The 20,748-nt window shown below is 39.7% G+C and overlaps 1 protein-coding gene across 4 annotated transcripts in view; it reads left to right on the top strand.

Moving 5' to 3' along the window:
• Nucleotides 1–20,748, top strand: part of ASAP1 (ArfGAP with SH3 domain, ankyrin repeat and PH domain 1) — a 2,547,392-nt gene that overhangs the window by 152,707 nt on the left and 2,373,937 nt on the right. The gene's annotated exons all lie outside the window — the stretch shown is intronic.

Below are 20,748 nucleotides of genomic sequence, written 5' to 3'. Positions count from 1 at the left end.
TGTCAGAATCACTTAATAAGTGAAAAATAGCATCATTATATTTACCTTTATCCATTATGACAACAGCTCCACCCACTCCATCCTGCCTGTACTCTCTTCTTCACCTCTATTCCACACTCACCATTACTCTGAACTATTGATCCCAAGTATTTAAACTCATCCTCCTTCACCACCTCTACTCCTTGCATCCTCACCATTCCTCTATCCTTCCTCTCATTCACACACATATATTCTGTCTTAGTCCTGCTGACCTTCATTCCTCTTCTCTCTAGAGCATATCTCCATCTCTCTAGGGTCTCTTCCATCTGTTTGCTACTCTCACTATAGATCACAATGTCATCTGCAAACATAATAGTCCACGGGGACTCCTGTCTGATCTCATCTGTCAACCTGTCCTTCACCGTTGCAAATAAGAAAGATCTCAGAGCTGATCCTTGATGTAATCCCACCTCCACCTTAAACGCAGCCATCACTCCCACCGCAGACCTCACTGCTGTCATACTACCCTCATGCATATCCTGTACCACTCTTACATACTTCTCTGACACTCCCGACTTCCTCATACAATACCACAACTCCTCTCTAGGCACCCTGTCATATGCTTTCTCTAAGTCAAGAAAAACACAATGAAACTCCTTCTGACCTTCCCTGTACTTCTCCATCAACAGTCTCAGAGCAAACATCACATTTGTAGTGCTCTTTCCCAGCATAAAACCATACTGCTGATCACTAATCATCACGTCCCTTCTTAACCTAGCTTCCACTACTCTTTCCCATAACTTCATGCTGTGACTGATCAGTTTAATCCCTCTGTATTTACTACAGCTCTGCACATCACCCTTATTCTTAAAAATTGGTACCAAAACACTTTTTTTCCATTCTTCAGGCATCCTCTCACTTTCCAAAATTTCATTAAACAATCTGGTTAAAAACTCCACTGCCATTTCATCTAAACACCTCCATGCTTCCACAGGTCTGTCATCTGGACCAACAGCCTTTCCATTTTTCATCCTCTTCATAGCTATCCTTACTTCCTCCTTGCTAATCCATTGCACTTCATGATTCACTATCCCCACATCATCCAACCTTCTCTCTCTCTCATTCTCTTCATTCATCAACCCCTCAGAGTACTCTTTCCATCTGCTCAACACACTATCCTCACTTGTAAGTATATTTCTCTCATTATCCTTTATCGCCTTTACCTGCTGCACATCTTTCCTAGCTCGGTCTCTCTGTCTAGCCAATTGGTACAGGTCCTTTTCTCCCTCCTTAGTGTCCAACCTTTCATACAACTCTTCATATGCCTTATTCTTAGCCTTTGTCACCTCTCTCTTTGCCATGCATCTCATCTCCTTATACTCCTGTCTACTTTCTTCATCTCTCTGACAATCCCACTTCTTTGCCAACCTGTTTCTCTGTATACTCTCCTGTACTTCCTCATTCCACCACCATGTCTCCTTGTGTCCTTCCTCTGTCCAGATGTCATACCAAGCACCTTTCTAGCCATCTCCCTTACTAGCTCTGCTGTAGTTACCCAGCTATTTGGTATCTCTTCACTGCCACCCAATGCCTGTCTTAACTCTTCCCTGAACTCCACCTCACAATTACCCTTTTTCAATTTCCACCATTTGATCCTTGGTGCTGCCCTCACACTCCTCCTCCTCTTCTTGATCACCAACGTCATCTTACAAACCACCATCCTATGCTGCCTAACAACACTTTCCCCGGTCACCACTTTACAGTCTCCAATCTCCATCAAACTGGCCTTCCTACATAAGATATAATCCACCTGTGTGCATCTTCCTCCACTCTTGTATGCCATCCTATGCTCCTCCCTCTTGTTAAAATACGTATTCACCACAGCCATGTCCATCCTTTTCGCAAAATCCACTACCATCTGACCTTTTGCATTCCTTTGTTTAACACCATACCTACCCATCATTTCCTCATCCCCTCTGTTCCCTTCACCAACATGCCCATTGAAATCTGCTCCAATCACCACTCTCTTCACCCTTGGGTACAGTCATCACCACTTCATCCAACTCACTCCAAAATTTTTCACTCTCGTCCATCACACACCCAACTTGTGGAGCATATGCACTAACAACATTCATCATTACACTATCAATTTCCAGATTCATAAACATCACTCTATCCGACACTCTTTTCATCTCCAAAACACTCTTAGCATACTGTTCCTTCAGGATAACTCCTATGCCATTTCTCCTCCCATCCACACCATGATAAAGCAATTTGAATCCACCTCCGATACACCTAACCTTACTCCCCTTCCATGTGGTCTCTTGCACACAAAATATACCAGCCTTCCTTCTGTCCATCATATCGGCTAGCTCTCTCCCTATACCAGTCATACTGCCAACATTCAAAGTTCCGACCCTCACTACCACAGTCCTAGCCTTTCTCCTCTCTTCCTGCCTTCCCCCTCCTCTCCTCCTTCGGCCAACAGTAGCCCAATTTCCGCCAGCACCCTGTTGGCTAACAAGAAAATCTTGAGACTGAAAAGGGTTTGCAGGATTCTGAGGAAATGATTCAGCAATTGATGGATGTAGCATTATAATCCTCCAGTCAGCAGGGTTGCAGGATAATCGGTGGTGCAGAGTGAGCCAGTAAATGAAGGAGATGTTTCCTGGGGGACATCATGGAGAAAATACAAAAGGAGGATGTAGAGGTAATCCTGAAGAATAGTGGTAAGATGGCAAAGTAAACATGCAGAGAAAGTAAAAGAAGGCCAAAGGGAAATAGCAGAAAAGAAGACAGAAGGAAATGAAGAATGGAGGTATGTAGTAAGGATTCAAAGTAAAGAAAACAAATAAATGACAGGTATGAAGTGTGGGACAATTTAATAGCTCTTTTGGGTGTAAAAGCACATAAGTTAATGACATTTATACTTATTAACAGAGACATTTTCTGACATTATATTTCAGACTGTTTTTTCAATGCAAAATTGTCTTGGAAGATATGAAAAAAAGACTGCAACCCATGATTCTTTATGTGATAAAAGCATTTAACAGGGAAACCAAAAAGAAGATTCATGTACATTTTCAAACAGAGGTATTAAGAAAGACTTTGATAGGATATTTGAAAGTTTTATGTAAAGAAGTACTGGCCGTTGCAAAAGTTTATGACAAAAGGGGTTTATGGACTGGTGGCTGAGATTGCAATAGTGTGTTAAAATAGAAACAGAAAAAATTATACATATACCAAGCATAATTAATGTGGAGAGGAATACAGTTGTAAAATACTGGGGTCAATCCAAAACATTTTTGTGAAAAAGGACATTTGATAAGTAACTGTCACAAAAAATGTCATGTTTGTGGGGAAATGGGACACAATGCAAATAAAATGTGAACTGAAATGTTATAAATGTAACAAAATTGGACTTTTGTGGCTGGATTGCAAAAAATGAAAGTAACAGTAAGGAAGAGGAAAAAGAAAGAGAAGAAAATGAGCAAAGAAAAGACATTTTAGAACTAGTAGGAATAGAAGAAAATTTGATGAGGAAAAAATAATAAAGAGGACATAGAAGAACATCCTGAAATATATAATGAAGAAGATATACGTAGTAAAAAGGAAACATTTTATTGGTAAAAAAGGTAAAAGACAGAAAAGAAAATTTAAATGGATAAGTACAAAATGAAAATAAAAGGAAATGGGAGAAAAATAACACATACAGCTGAAGACTGAAACTTGGTGTAATGGTTAAGGTGCTTGACTCACAGACAGAAAGTAGAGTGTTTGATTCTCACCTTTGGGAATGAAATTGGGAATGACCTATTAAAAAAGCTAGCTTAGAAATTAGCTATGAGCTTATGAAACCATTAATCTAAGGAAAAAAAATATGAACATTTTGGAGTGCTTTCTTTAAATGTATTAAGAATATAGTAAGAAGGGACTTCCAAGATGGCTGTACAATGAGTAACAACTTATTTATAACTCTCCCGGTGGAAAAACAGAAACTCAGCAAAGAAGGCCAGTAGAGCTGTGCTTATGGGTAAATTTTATTAACTGGCTAGTTAGTGCTCTGCCTAGATGCCAGGAATAAAGAACTACAGAAGACCTGGAAAAAATCAACTACAAAAAGGGAGGAAGAAACACTGACTGAGAAAAGTCCTGCAGCTGTTCAGCAAAAACCAGTGCAACTTTCAGACATGACTTTCAGTAACGTACAGGAAGATATAAGACAACTGCATACAGACCTGATTAAAATAAACAAAACATTAATGCAGTATATCAACACAAACAGGCTGGACAAAATGGAAGAAGCTTTAAATAGATATTCAGATGAGATGATAAAGCTACAAAAATCAGAGGGTGAAATGAAGAAAAGGCAGCTGAATATGAGACTACTCAGGAAAAGATGTTTCAAAAATAATAGAATTAGAGGACAGAGCACACAGCGAAAACCTGAGATGTTTAGCTATGCCATAGAAGCTGGAAGGACCAGACTGCATTAATTTTATGAAATCCCAAATAAGCAACTGGAGTGGTATTCCACAGCAGGAGTTGTTATTTGAAAGGGCATATTGTGTGTATGCTCCAAACCTAGTTATAAGAAAGCAACCTAGACCTTTAATAGTAAAGATGCAATCCTACCAGCATAAGGAGTTGATTCTAACAAAACTGTGGCAGAAGGACAAAGTACTAAAAGTGGGAGAAAGCAGAGTGTTTGTGGAGAATGATTACTCATTGTACATCAGTCAGATGATGAGCAAATTTATTCCACTATTCAAGGAATGTCGAGATGCAGATGTGAGATTTAAACTGCTGTACCCAACTATGTTCAATGTATTCTTCCCTAGAGGGACAAAATTATTTTTTGATGATGTATATGCTAAGGAGGAAATACAAAAGTTTGTCCAACAAAGTAAGCTGTGAAATAGAAGGAGATTCTACTCCTTGTTCTTCTGGTACTAAAGACCACAGATGCACAGTACCTGTGAAGCCTCTTCAAATTTTTCAATGGAAAATGTTGGAGAAAAGGAAGGGTGCATGAGAGTTGACTAGAAGAATCAAGAGTATGTTGGAAATGAAGCAGAGACAGGATTTTGGAGATGAACAGTAATAAAAACAGTAACTTAACATGGGATTACAATGCAATAATTATATTTGTGAAATATGACAGAATAAGAAAATCAGGAAATATTGGACTTTTTCAGAATTTGTTGTTGTGGGGGACTCTAAAGCATATGCCCTACTTTATGTCATTAATGTTCGGAAAAGTGCTTTGGAGAGGAGAAGAGGAGGGAGACAGTTACATGTAAGTTTTTTCTTAAATAGTACCAACTTTGTGGCATGTGGTTTTCTTTACATGTTATAAAGTAAAGTTATTTTCAGTTATTTGTAAGTGCAATGGAGATTGTAAACAGGTGCTGCTGTTTTCTTTTCTTTCTTTTTCCCTTTTCTCTTTGTTCTTGTTCTGTTTTAAGAAATGTAGGCACTGCAATGTAAAAAAAAGCCTGGTTAAAAGCATGATAAAAGAAATATTACTCTGCTTTTTTTCATTATTGCATGGGGGAATGACTGGATTAAAGACCTTAGATTGATTTAGTAAAATGTTTTAAGAGAGAGCAAGTAAATTAATAAGAACATTGAATGTTATGAGGCTCTTTTCTAGCAAATACATGTATGCTGATTAACAGTTCTGCAGCTGGTCTTCAAGTTTCCATGGAAACAATCTGATAAAGAGAAACTGGATGCCTCTCTCATATCTCCATGGAGAAAATCTGGTAAAGAAAAACTGGCTACAGTCTGGAGAGTGATTGGCTGGGAAAAAAAGAGAATTGTTGATAGGAGATAATGTTCTCCAAAAGTATTGGGGGGGGGTTCCCAAGGTGGTTAATGTTCTCTGAAAACATTATAGTTCCTCCAGCTGGGAAAACCCCTGAAAGATAACACAAAATCAATCAGCACTTAGTAGAAGCAAGGGCTGCACCATGCATTTTAGCATGGATAACTTTTCTTTTAGGTTAACTCAAGTCTATGAGTGTGACTGTCAGTTTGGGACTTTTGTTCATATTAAAATGGTAAAATTTCAATATTTGAAGGTGTACATAGTTTTGTGTGGTAGTATTAAGTTAATAGGTTTTAGGGTGATATTGGGGATGTTTTTTTTTTGTTTGAGGGCTTACAATGAAACAAAACGTTTTATAAGATGTGACATAGGCTCAAATGGATATGACAAGAAACAACTGTATAAAAGTTCAACCTGCCAAACAGTGTATGCATGTAACACAAAAGCAGGAGCTGTTAGAGAGGATAGAAATTTCTTGTGAAGATATAGCTAGGGAGTGGGATAAAATTAAAGTTGAGTTTAAAAATAGGGTGGAAATAAAAGAAAGGTAGCTATAGTTAAAAAGTAACAAGAATTATTTAGAGAGACTAACAAATGTTAACAAAAACATTTAACAAAAAGGTGATATACATAAAAGGTGGGAGTAATAACATTTCAATACAGTGATGGCTTTATTTTAATGTCTTTAAATGTAAATGGTCTCACAGATAAATACAAACTAGAAAGAGTAGTGAAGTATATTAAAAATGTAGAGTGCAAATAGTTTTGTTACAGAAGACACAGTTAGAAAGAACTGAACATATGAAGTTGATAAAGAAAGGTTTTCAGGATGGTTATTCAGCAGCTAAGGGACAACTGGCAAGGGAGGAGGATTACACTGACATGTATTTACATTCCACCTAAAACTGCTATAATGGAGCTTAAGAAAATTCTGGGAGAAATAATCAGTTTTCAGCAAGGAATATTGTTTTTAGGTGGGGACTGGAATTTTATTTGTAGCACTAAAGATGTGTCGGGGGGGGGGCAGAACAGAAAATATAACAACGGAGGGTAGATTTTTAAATACATTTTTGAAAATATTTGGCATGGAAGATGTGAATTCAGTACTAGGAGTTCAGAGTGAATTTACATATTATTCTACAAGATATAAAAACTGGTCTGGTCTAGACAGAATTTACATTTACATTTCACAGGAACATGTGTATTTAATTGAAGATGTTGATATTCACCCAATAACTATTTAAAGCACATGGTAATGAAATAAAAATGAGATATTGGGTCTTTCCCACCTATCTGTTGAAAAGAGAGGAATTTAAGGAAAGGATAGTGGAGATTATTCAGGAGCTGTTAGAGAGGACAGAATTTCCTTGTGAAAATATAGCTAGGGAGTGGGACAAAATTGTTTAAAAATAGGGTGGAAATAAAAGAAAGGGAGCTATGGTTAAAAAGTAAGAAGATTTATTTAGAAGGACTGACAAATGTTAAAGTATTGCAGAATAGGGGGAATCTCACAGAACAAGAAGAGGATCAACTGCAGAATACTCGGCAGAAAATAAGGGCTTACCTCAATAATTTGCACGAGCTTAGAAAGATTGCTGTTTTGATAATAACACTAGAGCACAAAAATTTTTAGCACAACAACTCGGGCAACAGACAGTAGAAAGGGCTGCCTATAACAAAGAAAGGAAAAAGAGATCCTGCAGAGGTATTAGAAATATTTCAGAAATTCTGCAAGAGTCTTTATAAAGCAAAGAAATGTGTGTAAGTCGAGAAAAGATACAAATGGAAATATTTATGGAAGAATCAAATATGTCAAGGTTAGCGGTGGATGAGGCTCAACTACTAACCGTTGGGGTAAGAGGACATTAAATAAAAATTGTATGTTTAACCAAAGTTTACAATCAAAATTTTGAGGTACCTTACCTTGACAGTGAGAAGGATGAACACAGAGCAGCAGAGAGGCAAAATTAAAACACAATTCCTGTCAAGTTTGAAACGTCAATACGGAGACTGTGTTTGTAGTTCAGATCATCAGTTTATTGAAGTGCATCGTACTACAGTGGGGATTGGGAAAATTAACCTTTTCCTCACTGTAATGCAATCTTGGATTTAAAATATATAAGTAGCAGGGGGTGCAGGGAGCGCAGCCCTCCACATGGGGGGGGGGGTGGAGGGGGGCTTGCCCCCTTGCAAAACAGTAGGAAATTTTCCACCTCATAGCGGATGTTTTTTTCTGGATTGTGAGCGATCGCATGTCGATTCTTTCCTTCAAAAGAATCGACATTCTAAGCAATCAGCATGATGCTTTTTCATTGTTTCGGGTCGAGGATGTGAATGGTCGAGGTAAGTTGTCCCGACATTTTGATAGTAAACCGTATAACCAATCTACAGAAAGTCACCAGGAATAGATGGTATTCCTGTGAATGTTTGGAAGCTAGAAGGTAAAAAAATGGATAAAGATCTGGAAGGTTTTGTTTAACAGTATCTTAAAAGGAGGAGAAGTACCATCATCCTGGAAGAAATCAGTGGTAGCTGTAATACCAAGAGAGGGTAAAGATCCATCAGATCCAGCTTCACACAAGCCCATTTCAATACTAAACAATGATTATAAAGTGTTTATGTCTATAATAGCTAACAGAATGGCAAAAGTAATGCCAAAAAATAGATATGGATCAATGTGGTTTTGTGGAGGGGAGGCAAACATTTGACAACATTAACAGAACACTGATGATACAGATGGAAGCAAAATGTAAGAAAACCCCATTGTTGTTGGTGGGTCTTGATGCAGAGAAAGCATTTGACAGACTAAGCTGGAACTTTATGAGCAGGGCAATGGAAGCATTTGCATTCACTGAAACAATTATAAGGTTGATTAGGAGGATATATGAGGTATTGGAGGTGAAAACTAAAGTGGGTGGGGTTCTCTGTGATAATTTCTGCTTGAGTAGAGGAAAGAGGCAGGGGTGTCCTCTTTCCCCTTTATTATTTGCATTATATTTAGAACCATTGGCAAAGAAACTAAGTGACTCAGAAATTCAAGGATATAATTGGTATGGTAGTCAAGAAAAGCTGGCTTTATTTGAAGATAGTATTTTATACCTGACAAAACCAGAAAAAGACATTACAATGTCATGTGACATTTTGAGACAGTTTCATATCTTTTCAGGTTACAAAATTAATGAAGCTAAAACAAAAGGAATAGTGGTAAATTATGTACTCACACATAAACTAGTTCAGGAATACCAATATTTATGGGGACATGATAAAATGAAGTATTTAGGAGTATGGATTAAAAATGATTCTAGTGTGGCAGCTAAGGATATGTGGGAAGAAATGAAACTAACCAAAAGGTAATACAAAATCTGAAAAAAATGGAAGCTTTGTTATATGGATACAGATAGTAAGGTACAAGCAGTTAAAATGTTTTTAGTCCCTTTAGTCTTATACACAGGTCAGGCATATTTTTATCAACCAGAGGAGAAGTTGTGGGTTGCAGTTAATAAAGAGCTGAAAATATCTGGGAGGGGAAGCCAGCAAGAGTCAAGAGGGATAAGCTGATTCTTCCAGTAGAACAGGGCAGATCGGGATTACTCAATTTGAAGAGTTATTTCAGAGCTACACAGTTAAGACTCCTATACATAGCACACGCAGAAAACTATAATTCAAAGTGGAAAGGGACAATGATGAAACAAGGGGGAAGCTCAAGAAACAAGGAGAGAATGAGATTTTGGATGCAGGGCTTTAAGAAGAATAACAGCAATCATACAAAATATTATATCCATAAAGTAGCAGAAAGTATTCTAATAACTATACCAACACAGGAGTGGAGAAAGGACATTCTGCTCATAGGGATGACTGCAATTAGGGATACAGACAATAAGCAAGAGGGGGCTGAAATTTAGTGGAGAAAACTGACTAAGGAACCAAGGTAGTGGGAGCAAATAACTAGAGAGGGAAAGATGATAGAATGAGAAGACACCAAGAATAAGGAGAAAGAAATAGGGGGGGTTCCAAAAGAAAGGCCAGCACTGGTAGAGTTTTTAATAGAATCTAGAACAGAAGCTGCCATTTAAAAGGGAATAATTAGTACAGCATATAAAATATTGTATGATACCTATAAGAATCAATCAGAGAAGGTTAGAAATGATTGAGAAGAGAGACTGGATAAGCAATTCACAAAGAAACAATGGGAGGATATATGCATGTCTCCCAAATATGCAACAAAATATAGAAGATTTAGGATTTTTGCCTGGAAATGTTTGCATGGATATTCTTATACCCCAAGCAGACAGCAAATGTTGGAGGTGTGAAGGGGAAGAAAGAGGTAATTGGGAACATATTTTCTGGGAGAGAGGTGAGTTGGCAGACTTTAAGGATTCCCTGCGTGATGCACAGTTGTAGATGTTGGGTGGGCAGATTGGTCTGACGAGGGAGATGATTTTTCTGAATTATGATACAGAATCGGAATTGCCTAAACATAGTAAGACCTTGCTGTGTCTAATAATGATGGCTGCTAAAAAAAGCAATTACTAGAAAATGGAAATCAAAATCTAAACCAACTACCCTGGAAGTAGTGAATATAGTAATCTAAACCAACTACCCTGGAAGTAGTGAATATAGTAATCTAAACCAACTACACTGGAAGTAGTGAATATAGTAACAGAGATAAAACAACTGGAACTGAGATTTTTAGAAAAGGGTAGGAGCAAACTACATAGGAAAAATGGAATTGTGGGAATGATACATACCAGGGAGGAATGAGGTTTAAAAGGTGACAGGACTTAAATGAGTTATGTAATATTTGAGCGAGAAAGATTGGGTAGATTATAAGTGATGTATAATGTTTGCATCTGGGAGTGTGTCAGTATTGTTTGTGATGTAAAATCCTTACAACTAGGATTGTATCAGTATGGTTTGTTTTCATTTATATAAATGTATGATTGTCTATGCAGCAAGTGATGGTTTAATAAAGATGTGTCTTGTTTAAATAAAAGGCAGGAAATTAATAATTTATGTACTGTTGCATAGGTTATATGATATATAGCAGTATATGTGAAGTATAATATTTGTTAGGTTAATATAGTTTGATTTGGTTGTAGTTCCTGTGTACTGTTTCCTTGCCTTATTTGGGGGAGAGGAAGTTACCTTGCTTACCAGTGGGAGTGGGAAGCATTGAGCTGCCTTTTGTCCAGTTTTGTGAGGTTTCAGCCAGTAACTAGTAGTTTATTGGTCGTTTTGGGCCAGTTTCTAGCTTTTTCCAGCCCCCTGGTATAAAACGCGGTAAACGTGCGTTTTTCAGCTTGTACCTACTCAGCACAGACTCCACGTGGGCCAGCAGAGTAATCCAGGCTGCAGAGAGCTGAATAAGCGACTTTTCTTGATACTAAGTATATCTTTTGTTGCTTTCCACATCTGAATACCTAGCGACTGTATTTCGCCTGCCTTTCTGTTACATTGAAGCTGTTTTTACTGCATTTAACTTAATATTGCACTTGGAATCCTTGTTTGTTACTATTTGACTGTATTTGTAGCAAATTCTTCTGTGTAAGCTGTAGTAGCTGATTCATAGCATTTATAAGTGTTTGCTGTACCTGTTTCTGCCTGTTTTGTGAAAAAAAAGAAAAAAAAGAAAAAATATCTCTTGTTTTTCCTGCTTTACTAGTTTAGTCCAGTTTCAGAGTTGCTGATTCCTGGGCTTTGGTTGTAGTTCCTGTGTACTGTTTCCTTGCCTTATTTGGGGGAGAGGAAGTTACCTTGCTTACCAGTGGGAGTGGGAAGCATTGAGCTGCCTTTTGTCCAGTTTTGTGAGGTTTCAGCCAGTAACTAGTAGTTTATTCGTCGTTTTGGGCCAGTTTCTAGCTTTTTCCAGCCCCTGGTATAAAACGCGGTAAACGCGTTAATCGCGATTTAAGCGTTTAGCTGATTTAGCTGAGCTGCCACTGTTGCACACTAGGGCAGCGCCGGTTAAGCAGGTTTAAACTATTCGGGCTACCTAAAGTCCACTCTTCAAATTTTCCCTTAAAACTACCTTCCACGAACTATACTACTGATCAAATCAGCGTATCCTATAACTAAAAAGATCATCTCTACTTGACTCCAAGTAGACTATTCTCTATCTGTTAAACCTAGCACTTGCTCCTACAGTACTTATTACCTTGATACGGCACTCTTGTCATAGATAGTACCCCAAAAGGCAACCCCCATTTCTCGGTCACCCACGCCCCGAATCTTTTTTAAAGTTTTTGTCTATCCTTCTAGCATGTCGAGGGATCAGTTGCTAGTGTCCTCTCCTGCTCAGCTGGTGAACCTGGGAATATTGAGGCAATGTTACAATTGCCTCATGTACACAGACAACCCTCTCCTCCTCCCACAAAACGCAAATACATGTGAGAGATGCAACTATACGGCCAAACTGGAGGCTGAGCTCTCTCAACATAGGACTGGCAAGACCAGTCAGGAGGAGAAGGTTACCACACACACTATAGACCCAGTCTCACATAGTACCATTACAACCTCAAATCATACACATAAACACACAAAGACATACTCGGAGGCTCTGATCAAAAATCTACCAAAACAGCAGAGGCCACCAAAGCAGACACCCAAACAACCACCACCTCAGAACACATCACCCGCAACACATAGACCTCACAGTCAGAGTGTCAAACAGTCACAGCCCTTAAGGCCAAACACAATGCCAGACACACTAGTCATTGGTGACTCCATAGTCAGACACACTGACGTCCCGCTCACCAGACTGAGTAAGGAGAAGGTCACAGTAAGCTGCCTGTCGGGCGCTAGAATCCGCCACATAACGCAAGCACTCAGGTCTCTCAACAGCAGGTACAAATATGACTCAGTCATTGTCCACGCTGGTGTAACCGACCTGAGACATACCTCCTTGGACTACATGAAAAGAGACATTGAGGAGCTCTCTGATTATGTAGCCCAGGCAGGTATGACCCTGACCTTGAGCAGTATCCTACCTTCACCAAGAATGATGCCACAATATAGAGATAAGATGATCAGCTTTAACAATTGGCTTAAACACTGGTGTCATTCAAAGGGGATCCAGTATCTGTCTGCCTGGGATGACATGCTGGACAAGCCACGCTGCTTCACAAGGGACGGCTTGCACCTGTCACCCCTGGGATTCGGATATTGGCAAAGGCTCTTGCCACCCCCATAGTGCCTTTTTAGGCAAGGCACAAATTCTAAACCTACCACCCTAGAACACAAAAAAGGAAAAAAACTAAGGGTAATGCTGCTCAATGCCAGAAGTCTGAATCTCAAAATGCACGCACTCGAGGCCCTTCTCAGTATGGAGAACATCGATGTCTGTGCTGTGACAGAAACCTGGTTCAAAGCTCCTGAGAGCACCCCAGCAATATCAGGTTTTACCTCATATCATGCGTTCCTGCCCCAAAATCCGGAAAATACCAAGAAAGGAGGGGGAGTATCCATATTCATCAAGGACACCCACACCTCAAGACTGGTGGCAACACACGATGCATCGGAGACCATCCAGGTGCAATTAACCATAGGCAAGACTGCTCTGCAAATTGTAGCATGTTACAGGCCACCCTCACAAACTCAGGAACCTCACATGGCCTTCCTGAAAACACTAGAGGGATAAATGTATCACCAAACACCATCATACTAGGTGACTTCAATTACCCTAATATAGACTGGGAACACTACTCAAGCCCAAACACCCTAGCCCAAAAGTTCCTGGAATTCATAAACTCAAATGCCATGGAACAACTAGTCACCATCCCCACAAGAGGAGATAACATACTTGATCTCATCATCACGAACATGGGAGCACAATGTTCAACACCGGAAGTATACCCCTCACTGGAGAGATCAGATCACAAACTAATCTCGCTGGAGGTCCTCATCCCACCCCCACCTGAAATAAAAAAGACCACAGTAAAGAACTTCTCAAAAGCTGACTTCACACTTCTAAAGACTAGTGTGGTCTCCTTTCAGGCCCCCGAGCCGGCGGAAAACAATACTCAAGCCGCTGAATCACTTACAAATGCCTTCTACCAGCACCTGCAGGACTGCATGGATAAGGCAATCCCAAGCAAAACAAAGACTCTTTGTACCAAAGGCAAGCGTCCAGTCTGGTGGACCCCAGCCATAAACAAACTCTACAACAAAAGGAGGAAGCTACTACAAGATAGAGCAAAATCCTTAAAAGGTAAGACACCCTTGATCACTATAAGTAAAAAACTAAGAGCTCTCATAAAATCATCCAAAGCAAATTTCGAGAGAAAAATAGCTAAAGACTCAAAAGACAATCATAAGGCCTTCTTTAGCTATGTTAGAAACCTAGGAGGAAACTCCCAGATATGCTCAGAACTAGTTCAAAATGATGTGAAGATTACTGATCCTACAGACATTGCCAACATACTGGCTGACAGGTTCAGTGCAAACTTCTCCCCCCCCTCCCGCCCAAAAGGAGAGATATCTATACCAAATGAGTGCAGCCCCCCAAACATCTCCAGCCCAAGTGAGAACTGCTCTCTCCAAAGCAAAAAACACAGCATCCATGGGACCTGATGGTGTCTCCAGCTGTGTGCTCCACGAACTCAATGAGGAATTAAACCCACAGCTAGGACAGCTGTTTAATCAAAGTCTTACCTCGGGATACGTACCCAGGGAGTGGCGCACTGCAACTGTGGTCCCACTTCACAAAGGCGGTGCCTCCACAGACCCTGGAAATTACCGGCCCATTAGCTTGACAAGCCTTATCTGCAAAGCCATGGAGAGGATCATAATGGACCTCATAAATAAAGACATAGGGAATTTGCAGACATTGGATCCAACCCAGTTTGGCTTTGTCAAAGGCAGATCATGCCTTTTAAACTTGGTTGACTTTTTCGAAACAGTCACCAAAGCCATTGATGAGGGAAAGGCAGTCCATACAGCCTACCTCGATCTGGCTAAGGCCTTCGATACAATACCCCACTCGGGTATCATTGAAAAACTCATCAGCTTAAATGTTAACCCATACATCACAAGATGGGTTGCAAACTGGCTGAGTGACAGAACCCACAGGGTCAGAGTTGCTGGCGCCATGTCAGACTCAAAGCCTGACACAAGTGGTATCCCACAGGGCTCAGTCCTGGGCCCACTCTTGTTTGGCATCTACTTTTCCGAAGTACAAGCAAACACAGGAGGGTTATGGCTGACAAAGTTTGCAGATGACTGCAAACTGGGCCATAGTAGAAAACACATCTGACACAGATATCCTTCAGAAGGGTCTCACAGAAATGGATAACTGGTGCCAGAGCCACAGCCTAAAGTTAAATGCCAAAAAATGCATAGTCATACCCTTCGGGAAAAACAAGGTTACCCCTAGCTACCAAATAGGTGGCAATCCACTGAGCACAGAAGAAGTTATCAGGGACCTGGGGACCCAGGTTGATAGTAGTCTGTCATTCGACACCCATGTAGCTAAAGTAGTTAGGAAGATCTTCTACATCGCCCACCTTATCATGAAGGGATTCTCATCTAGATCAAGGGAGGTCATAGTCTCCCTTTACTCATCACTCATCAGACCAATGATTGAGTACAATGCCCCATTCGGAATGTATCTGACCCAACACTTGCAGCAGCTGGAGAGGCCACAAAAGTTCCTCACCAAAAGGATAAAGGGTCTCAAAAATCTGTCCTATGCTGCCCGACTGAAAGAACTCCAGCTCTATTCAGTCGCACGCTTGCTCAGAGGTGACCTCTGCCTAACATACAAGGCCATGTCAAACCCAGATTTGATGAATATGCTTCACCTCAAAAATCTAGATCCATCAGAGCCACAAGGGCGGAGACTTAAACCTCGACACGGCTATTAATAGGACGTGCTGGAGGGATAGATTCATCACCCAAAGACTCCTATGCTGTGGAACAAAATCCCGGTACATGTGAGGCAGAGCACCTCGCTGGCCTTGTTCAAGAGAAATCTTGACCAATGGATGGGAGATCGCAGATATACCCCAGGGATTACCTCAGTGTCACTGCTCGACAGAGGCACAGCAAAATAATAGGTATAGTTCCCCATACTAAAGGGGTGGCGTAAGCCACAAAACGATGGGCTAGGCTTGTAAATGCCCTCGGGCAGATAGCCTAGTATGAACCTATGAACCTATGAACCTATGAACCTATAAATGTAAATGTGCCTATCTCACAAGTGATATTCATTAAAGGCGTTTGAAAAAATATATATAGTAAGAAGAACAGGAATTTTGGAGTGGTGTAATACATGTGATGTAGATGTAATTATATTAGGAAACACAAGATTTTTTAAATAAAGAAAGATTACAAACAGAGAAAGTATGGGGAGGAAAGATAATCTGGAATTTGGGGAATGAGAGATGCTCTGGAATAACTGTATTCTGTAGAAATACAGTCAAGATATTAGTCAAGCTCAAAGTAAACTTTATTGCCATTTAGAACTACACACATGTAGCCTAAACAAAATTCTGTGCATCAGGTCCATTCTTGAGATTACAAAGGAAAGTGAAACAACACATACAAGTAGAGGAATAAACATAACTGACCAATAGAATACTACTCCTAATACATGCAAGAAAGAGCAGAGACATTTACCAACACTCATATACAAAAAGAATACCCTCCCCTGAATTAACTACCCTATTTAAAGTAAAACAAAACACACTACAGATTGAAATGCCTAAGTTATTTGTCTATATTGCACTTGAGTGAGTTAAATAATGCTGACTATGGATATAATAAGTAAATATTGCACTTACTTGGAATATATGTAAGTATGTATTGCAGAAATAAATAAAATTGACTTATTATTTGTATAGACCCCTGCCAGTATCCGAAAGCCTTGAGGAGACAGGTGAGGGCCATCTCTGAGAAAGCAGCATGGACTGTCGACCATGTCTTCTCAGGCAAACAAATACTGGATCCCCCTGGAGTGACACCAGAAATTAAGCCAATTATTGAAACCAATCATTTTTTGTCTGTATTCTGGCATCATCCTAGGTGAAGGTAGAATGCTGCTTAAGGCTAGGGACATACCTGCCTGGGACACATAATCTGAGAGTCCAGTCATATACCGCTTCATGTAGTCCAGAGAAGTACATCTCAAGTCATTCACACCAACATGTTCTATGACAGAGTCATAATGGTACTTATTGCTGAGCAACTTGAGTGCATGTGTGATTTGATAGATCCTGGCACCTGACAGGCAGCTGACTGTCACCTTCTCCTTGTTCAACCTGATGAGGGGGACATCTGTGTGTCTCACTATTGAGTCACCTATGACCAGAACGTTAGATTTTGAGGTGTTTTGCCTTAGGGGCTTAATTGCTGAGACACTGATATGTGTGTTGTTATGTGTAGGGGTGGATTCTGTTCATGTACCAGTATGTGTATGTTTGTGCTTGGAAGGTCTCTGATCTTTTGGTAGGCTCTTAGTGAGTACCTCTGCGTATGTGGCTTTATGTGTCTTGATCTTATCTTGAGTGAGAGGGGAATTGTGTGTGCTGATAACCTGTTGTATGTCTTGTATATTGTTATGTGAGAGGACTGATACTAATTTCATGGTATAGTTACATTTCTCACATGCTGTGTTTGCTTTAGGAGTAAGTGGTTGTCGGTATGCATGAGGCAATTACTACATTGCCTCAGGATGCCCATTTCAATCAGGCTGGCTGGAGAAATGTTGGGAAACTGTCTGTCCATTATGGTGAGTATATATTGCAGTAACTAGTGGGGATGTGCTAGATGGACCAGGGTATACTTGTGAAAGTAACAGAAGTGGCTATTCTGTGGAGGGCTAAGGGTGGAAGACTGCATCAATGCCCAAGAATGCGCATCTGCGTTGTGCACAGAGAGGCAGTGGAGCTAAGGAGGGTTCTCTAGCAGGTATCAAGGGAAAATTGTGTTTCTAAGTATTTGCATCTATACACGGCAGCACTAAATCTCGTAGCGTGGTGCACAGCTGTGCACAAATGTGGGGACTAAACATAAACAAAGTAAAACAACTTTAAAACAAATTAACCAATAGGAAAACCCAAAACTGAGATTTTTCCCCATCAGTCCCCAACTCAGATGGATCATGGGGTACATACTTCTGCCACAAGAGTGCAAGAGGACCTTCTTAATGTAGGATGGCAGGTTGTAGTGCTCAAGTAATACCAAACAGCCTAGATTCAGCAAATCTGAATCTAGCCTATGCTATGAAATACAGAAATGCTAAAAATTCAAACTGCAGAAAAAAACTGTCGCAGCAGTAAAAACTGCAAAAATGGATCAGCAATTAAACAAAATGCAGTTCAAAAAAGTGCAATGCAAGCTTTAAATATACTTATTTTTTGTTGAACACTGTGGCTGCCTTGGTTTTTGTTCAGATTCACTCATGGACGTACAAAAGGGGTATGTATAGAACTGAAATAGATTATTGTACAGTATCATGTCCTCCCCGAGGTTGGGTGGGAGTTCGAAAGACATGCATAAATGGACTTCTCTGAAGTACAGGCTAACACAGAAGGTTTTTGGCTAACTAAATTCGCAGATGACTGCAAACTAGGAGCCATAATTGAAACTCCTAACGATGTGGACATCCTACAAAAGGGCCTCACTGAGACAGATGCCTGGTGTCTAAGACATGGTCTCAAGCTCAATGCCAAAAAGTGCATTGTCATCCCCTTTGGTAAAAATTCTGTACCCATGAACTACCACATAGGCGGTAGTCTACTTAACACCGAAAGTGTGATAAGAGACCTTGGGACACAGGTGGACAGTAGTCTTTCCTTTGATAATCACATCGCCAAAGTGGTCAGGAAATCCTTCTACGTGGCACACCTCATCACAAAAGGTTTCTCATCCAGAAAAAAGAGGTCATTGTTCCCCTCTACTCATCACTCATTAGACCCATTATAGAGTACAACGCCCCTTTTGGTATGTACCTCACAAGACATCTACAACAACTGGAAAGGCCGCAAAAATACCTCAAAAAGAGGATTACTGGCCTCAAACAGATGCCTTATGCAGACCGTCTCAAAAAACTCCAGCTTTACTCCGTCTCATATCGCCTACTCAGAGGCGATCTCTGCCTAACATATAAAGCTATGTCAAACCCAGAGCTGTTGGACATGCTCCACTTAAAGAAATCCCAATCCCTCCGAGCTACATGCTCTTGGGACCTAAACCTTGTCACCACAATAAACAGAACATGCTGGAGGGATAGATTCCTGTCCCAGAGACTTCCCATACTCTGGAACAGACTACCTATCTATGTCAAACAGAGCTCCTCATTAGCACTCTTCAAGAAAAATCTTGATGATTGGATGGGTAATAGGAAATTCACCCCGGGGATCACTTCTGTGGTTCTGCTTGACAGGGGCACAGGAAAATAATTTTCTTGGGTGGCGAAAGCCAGGGTATATTTTTGGCTAGGCTTGTATAGGCCCTAGGGCCAATAGCCTAGTACCTACCTATGAACCTATGAACCAATCATTAGAAGACCGGAGTTCCGCTGTGGCGACCCCTAACCAAGAAAAGCCGAAAGACAAACAACAACATCAGAAGGTTTAGTTACAGGAGAAGGGGAGGTAGTTGAAACAGGCTTTTCTGATCATGTTGTAATATTGATAGAGATAAAGGAAAACAAGAAATATATAAAAACAGGCAAAGGAATAAAAAGGAAAAATTAGAAAGCATGGAATGAAGAAGGAAAGAGATTAGTAATACAGTTATGGAAAGATCATATTACTATAAGAACATGTTATAAAAACTGGTTTGAATGGTGGGTGATATTTAAGGAAAAATATAAAAAATGTTTTTCACAATGGCAATATGATGTGAGAAAAGTAGAGAAAGAAAAATATAAAAGAACATATAACAATGCATTGCAATGCATTTATAACTTAATGATAGAAAGTACTTTGAGAAAGAAAAAGAATTGCATGAAAGAAATCAAGAAAAAATACAAGAATTGTTAGATAAGTAAATCTAGTTTTAAAACAAAGATTGTCTTAAAGGAAAAAGAGAAGAAGTATTGAGTTACTTAAGCAAATTATTAATGGAAGATGCAGAGTAATGAGAGAAATAAAAAGTGTAAGAGGAGAAATAGAAAGAACTTAGGGAAAAATTATGAATAGTGTACTACAATACGTACAAGAAACGTTTAAAGAAAAAAGAAGGTAGTGCAAAAAACATGGAAGGTAGTGCAAAAAACATGGAAAGTAAAAACATTAACAGAAAAAGAGAATAAAACAGTTGGAAAAGGAGATTTCTTTAAATGAGCTAGATAAAGTATTAGAACAAGTAACTATCGATTCAGCTGCAGGCCCAGATGGAATAGGGTATGAAATGTATGACAATTTAAGGAAACTTTTTTTAAAGATTTTGAATGAATGGTTAAATTATGGTTTTATTTATAAAGAATTATGTAGTGGAATACTTAAATTCATGTGTAAGAAGGAAGATAGAAGACAACTGAAAAACTGGAGATCAGTAGTACTGAATAGTATAGCGATAATACATGGCTGGGTGTGGGTAATGCTGGATTTACCCACACCCAGCTGTGGGTTGTTGCTATTACACAATGACATTATTTAAGAAAAAAGTTACTTACTCTTCTTAAAAAATTTCCTTGTATAAGGGCATTGTGCTGCTCTTCCACATTTTTCCCCTGGTATGCTGGGGGTTTCCTGATGTACTATGCATGCGTATGGACTTTTGTTCTCACGCTTACATAGTAAATCAATCTTGTGTAAAGGAAGCAATGGAGAAAGGAAGATTTCTGTTGCTTTTTTTGGAATGGAGAAAGAGCTTGCTGGTATCAATGAAGGGGGGGGGGGGTCCAATTGAATTATTTTCCTACCCTGATAAAACAGGCTAACTTGTTTTTAGAAGAAACTTTGCCAACAGTGAAATCAGCTAACATCCCTTTT

Source organism: Protopterus annectens, chromosome 3.part1, assembly GCF_019279795.1.
Source record: "Protopterus annectens isolate FY-2018-M chromosome 3.part1, PAN1.0, whole genome shotgun sequence".
NCBI classification, from domain to species: domain Eukaryota; kingdom Metazoa; phylum Chordata; order Ceratodontiformes; family Protopteridae; genus Protopterus; species Protopterus annectens.
The sequence above is the reverse complement of the archived record's forward strand: the minus strand, read 5'-3'. Positions and strand labels throughout refer to the sequence as shown.